Genomic DNA, 5,955 nt, shown 5'->3' on the forward strand with positions numbered 1-5,955 from the left:
AATCCCACAGGAGCAAACCGGGAAGGGGAAAGTGTAAGGGTAAAAGAAATTGAAGTTAAAGTGTAAAAGACCGGGCATTGTAAAGTTTCTAAGCTGTAAGGCCTGAGTTAAAATGTAAAGGACCAGGTATTGTTAAGTTCCTATGGTACACCTAAAACCTGAAATTCCCATAGCTGTTAGGACAATACCCGGAACTGCCCAGTAAATATTCCCCCTGACCATCTGGTTGTTTAATAACCTAGGACTCTGTGCGGCCTGGCACGTAGGCATCGCAGGACCTAAACCAATCAGTTTGAATGTATCCCCCCCTTAGGAGTGACCTATCACTCCCACCCGACCTGTTCCCGCCAATGAATGAACTAATCATGTTTAGGAATTGTTGTTTGATTTTCCCGTGGTGTATGATGATTTGTTAAAGGAGACTGTGATGTATGCAAAGTCCCCGCCCTCCCCAAAAAGTGTACTTAAGCACTGTTCAACCCCTGCTCGGGCTCTGGGCTGCTCTCCCTTCTTGAGTGAGCACAGAGCCCCAGCGCGCTGGATTGGATCCTCAATAAACCCCTTTTGCTGTTGCATGAGCCGTGGTCTCTTGGTGGTCTCTTCCTCTGACGTTCGCTGGACCCTTACAAAAGGACAAAGAATAAAGAATGAGTAATATATCTCATATGTGTATAGCAAAAGAAAATAATGGCTTATGAGCCAATTTCTTCAACTTTTCCAGATAATTCTATGAAGAATGTAAAGTAACCTTTCTTGTTCATCAACAGCTTCTCTCTTTTTGAACAATCAGGGTTATTCAATAAAAGCTAAAGCATGATTATGCAAGCATTTTTGCTTTTTTGTGAAATATATGCCACATTCTTAGGGGAATTTAGTCAAAAGCTGATGATTCACATATTCCTAAAAAATCAAAACTGATTTTGGAGAAGCGTTTTGATATTCAAAAGCTTTTTATTCTTATTATAACCATAACTCCACCCTCTGGAAAAATAGGTTATTATATTTCTTAAGTAAATTGATTTAGCATCAAAGATTTGGTTTCAGACTGTGAATTTCTGAATTTTTCAGGGGTAATTGGGAGAGATAGTGATGTTTTGAATATTGTAGAATGAACCATTCCCAACCATAAGAAATTATTCCAACAGACACAGAATTTCTGAGAGCCAGGTGATTACATAAGAGAAACTGGATTGCCTGTCTCTTTATTCTCCTGAACACCCACAGAGTATTCAAAAACACCCATCTGAAAAGTATTTTAACTAACATATTGGCATAGAATGTCACAAACAAAATAAGAAACAAAATAATTATAAATGGACAAGAATGGTATATACATGCAAAAAATCATGAAAACTGGTGTTTAGAGCAAGCATCCAGTACTTAGAACCACAAAGGAAGTTGAAGAAAAGGTCAAAATATGTATAATTATGATTTTTGTCATAGTACAGTAGCTTAAAATTGAGTTTTCAACCATAGAAATAATCTTTGCAGGGATATGGAGAAACATTTTATTTTTGATTTAACAGAACCTCAAGCACCATTTAATGACTAAAAAGTAATGGAGCTACTACTGCATTTATTTCCTGGGCAATCAGATAAGTACTTTCTGGCACACAGTGAGAAATATGCTTCTGTGAGGCCTTCATCAAGATATTGTTCCACGGTCCTGCCAAGAAGCAGGTCTGATACCTGATTACTTCCCTTAATCTAGCAGCCTTTATTTTTCTAATAATGAACTATAGAAATGATCCCTGAAAGTACAGTCTTTGGCAGTCCATATTCTTTTTTTTTTTTTTAAAGAGAGAGAGAGAGAATTTTTTTAATATTTATTTTTCAGTTTTCGGTGGATGCAGCATCTTTATTTTATTTTTATGAGGTGCTGAGGATCGAACCCAGCGCCCCACGTATGCCAGGCGAGTGCATTATGGCTTGAGCCACATCCCCAGCCCCCATATTCTTTTAAATGTTGCTTAACATGTTAGGTTTGGGGGTATAGAACTTTAAAATAACAAAAGCAAGTCACAGGCAGAAATGCAGACAGTCCAGAGCCTTGCTTCTCCAAATGTTAGCCTGATGTTAGTAACACACATAAAGGAGACTGATTTCTCAAGAGAGCATATGGACTCAACCACATTGTAATAATAAATACATAATGTCTGTTTCTTAGTTCCCAGAGATTAAAAAAAAACACAGTTGCTGAAATATTTGAAGTCTGCATTTCAACATAATCCTTCTCTGTAGGCATTTATATATGGAACCTAAGTTATAGTCAGAAAGTGACTTGGTAAGAATGGAATCAAAACAGGGACATTAGGTAGAATTTTTAATTTTTTTTTTTAATTTTTGGTACCAGGGATTGAACCCAGGGGCACTTAACCACTGAACTATATACCCAGCCTTTTTTGTATTGTATTTAGAGACAGGGTCTCACTGAGTTGCTTGGGGCCTCACTAAATTGCTGAGGTGGGTTTTGAACTCATGATCTGTTGGGGTTTTTAGCCCCCCATTCCCTCATGACCTGTGGGAGAGATTGGGGTACACGCCGCCGACCAGGACAGGCCAAGAAAGGTAAAGGTTGACTGGCCACCCACACCCAGCCCTCCCTCCCTGGAGGACAATCAGACAAAGCAGGATCTTTAATGAGAAAACACACACAGCTAATATAATGTACAGGTGCCAATCAGGATAAAGGTCAGCAGGGTGGGGAGAATTTACATCTACACCCCTCCTACAGGCAGTAATGTCCCTGAGGGCAGAAGGGTTCTGAGCCTATCCTAGAGGTGGTCCCATTCTTCACCATAACCCAGGGCAATGCCTTCTGGCTAATCTCTAGGTGCTCTCTTAGCCACATGTGGCCCCAGGACTGGGAAGCGGGTGCAGCCAGCAAGTTAAGTTTCCTCTTTTCTGATGCAACATGCCCCACGTTACATCATGCCCTACAATGATCCTCCTGCATCAGCCTCCTGAGTAGCTGGGATTATAGGCATGTGCTACCGCCTCCAACTAGATAGAATTTTTAATGTCATCAGGCTAAGATAGATAAGCACAATAAAATTGATATTACCAGTAGTGCTAAAATTCTTGAGTTTGTTGGCAGCAATACCCTGCTCCCAATTACACACTAGTGATAACTGTAAATATGCAAAAGTTATCATTCAAAGCTATTTATCTTCTCCACAATGCTTGTATGGACTTTGCCAACCTTTGGCTCTGTGATGCTCCTTTACCTGTGTCAGTGACTCAACCTTTCCCCACTACCTTCTGATGTTCTTTCAGTTTTATAATAAACTCAAGCAAATTAGAGTCAAATCCTGAGGGCTTTGGAGTTAAATCAGTCAGGGTCCCAGCAGGAAACAGTACACTCCAGATGGTTTGAATTAAGAGACTAATGGATAGACATGAGTCACTCAGAAATGAGCAACAGTTAGAAGTTGTTATCACCACTAATCCTGAAGGGATTACAGCGCAGACTAAAAGCAGGATCCAAGGGGATCCTACTTCGCAGGAGCTGTAATCAGTGAAGGGGCTCATGTACTGCTGGGGACAAGGTGTTGAAATAAAGAGGGCTTGACGAAGAATGAAGGACAGTTTTCTTCCCCTAACCTAAAATTTCTTGCTGATGTCACCTGTTTGCCTAACTGATTGGAAAGTCAGCTGGCAAGGGAGGTTGAGTAATTCAGTCCACAGAAGTCAGTTTTCCAGGAAACAAAGCAGAAAAGATGGGGATGGTGGTGGTTTTTGAGGAGAGGCAACAAAAGAAAATAAGCAGTACAACAGCCATTGTGTATCTCTTTAGAGACCTTTTATATCTACATTTAGATCCACTATATGTTGATCTTTTGTACTGTAAATGGAAAGTCTTGTTTATCTCAATGATGAATGGATAAAGAAAATGTGGTATATATACACACAATGGAGTATTTCTCAGCTATAACGAAGAATGACTTTATGACATCGGCCATATTTTCTAGGAAAGACTATGCCCAAGACATTGGATATGAGATAATTTTCTAGAAATAATTTTCTAGAAAATTAAGGCTGATTGACACAAAGACAAATACCACATGTTCTCATATGTAGAAGCTATAGAATGTCAACCTGAATGTAATACAGTGATTAATAGAAGTTGGGATGGTGGGGAATCGGTGGATAAAGGGAGGGTGGATTTGTACAGTTCACACTATATGCATATATAGAGATATCACACTGAATCCCATTAATATATACATTTGATACATGTTGGTCAGTGTAAAAGATATTAGAAAAGGAAAATTAAGAATGTTCATTAGTAGGAACATGAAACTGGAGAACACTGGGAGCAGCTCTAAAAATCAAAGCTAAAGTTGCTTATGTCCCAGTCTCCAAATGAGTAAACACTGAGCTTTCATCTCACTCCAGTCAGAATGGCAATTATTAAGAATACAAGCAACAAAAATTGTTGGCAATGATATGTAACAAGGAAAAGATACACTCATACATTGCTGGTGGGATTGCAAATTGGTGCAACCACTATGGAAAGCAGTGTGAAGATTCCTTGGGAAACTTGTAATGGAACCACCATTTGATACAGCTAGCCCACTCCTCTGTCTATACCCAAAGGACTTAAAAATAGCATACTATACTGATGCTACCACATCAATGTTATGGCAGCTCAACTCATAATAGCCAAGCTATGGAAACAATTTAGGTGTCCTTCCATGGATAAATGGATAAAGAAAATGTGGTATATATACACACAATGGAGTATTATTCAGCTATAAAGAGGAATGACTTTAAGACATCGGCCAGTAAATGGATGGATCTGGAAACTATCATGCTAAGTAGACCAGTCCCCAAAGCCAAAGGTTGAATGTTTTTGCTGATATGTGGATGCTAAACCATAATAAGTGGGAGTAGAAATTTAGTAGTAGATTAGACAAAGGGGAATGAAGAAAAGGGAGGGGGATGGGAAAAATAAAGACAGTGGAATGAATTTGACATAATTTTCTTATGTACATATATGAATTCACTACAGTGAACCCCATTATCTTAAGGCTGGGATTCTAACCAGAAAAGATATACTCCATGCTTGTATTACTGTATCAAAATGGATTCTACTGTCATGTATAAGTAAGAAGAACCAATTAAAAAACAAGAAAAAAAGATGAGTAGTTTAGGTGTAGAAGAATATAGATGGGAGAAGTAAAATTGGTAAGATGGTAAGAATACATGTATGGTGGGGATGCATATGATCCATGGGCCTGAATTGCTATTGCATACTAAGACACAGTGGTTTCTTTTAATCACGAGAGAACTAGTCTTACTGCTGTCCTACACAACCAGGAGGCCTGAATGAGGGGAGAGAAGAAAGAGTTGATAATATTTATTGGAACATCAAAATCATTGAGTGATTTCTAAGCAGAAAAAGGGCAGCTTTGATATCATTTTCAAATAATCAGTTATCAAAGGAAGTTCATCACTACTGAAAAGTAAAGCGTGCAATGATTAAGGAAAGGGATGTTTACATACAGAAGAAATTCATGAGGGTAGAATAGCAGGCAAAATAAACAAACTAGAAACTCAGCATGATTGAGTTGTGTTGGTCAAGTGAGGTTTTCCAAAATACCTATATTTTTCTTTGTTTTATCTTCTGTCTTAAAAAGCAATGTGTGATTTTATAGTTACCAAACAAAACTGTAACTTATGTTTCACTCTTTAAATAGCTTATTTTATGTACATTTGACAGTTCTATTATATTTCTGAAAGGAGTTGAAATTCATTTTTTATTAACAATTGGGGAAAGAGGGTGCACACCTCCTTATGATTCCTTGATCTATATTTTAGAAGGACAATGTAGCCAGTCAATTGATACATGAATAATCATTCTACATGCTTAGCACAGATCTGGGTTTCTCTGTTAACAGAAGCACTATAAAACGTGGTCTTGCCTCTCAAGGAGTTTATGATTTGACCTGC

General features: G+C 38.3%; 1 pseudogene; it reads right to left on the bottom strand.

Annotated features, from left to right (window-relative positions):
* Positions 1-1,591: 1,591 nt before the first annotated feature.
* On the bottom strand, positions 1,592-1,767 carry LOC114092254 (small nucleolar RNA U3; annotated as a pseudogene).
* Between the last annotated feature and the right edge of the window lie 4,188 nt (positions 1,768-5,955).

The sequence above is a fragment of the Marmota flaviventris genome, chromosome X (assembly GCF_047511675.1).
Source record: "Marmota flaviventris isolate mMarFla1 chromosome X, mMarFla1.hap1, whole genome shotgun sequence".
Taxonomy (NCBI): Eukaryota; Metazoa; Chordata; class Mammalia; order Rodentia; family Sciuridae; genus Marmota; species Marmota flaviventris.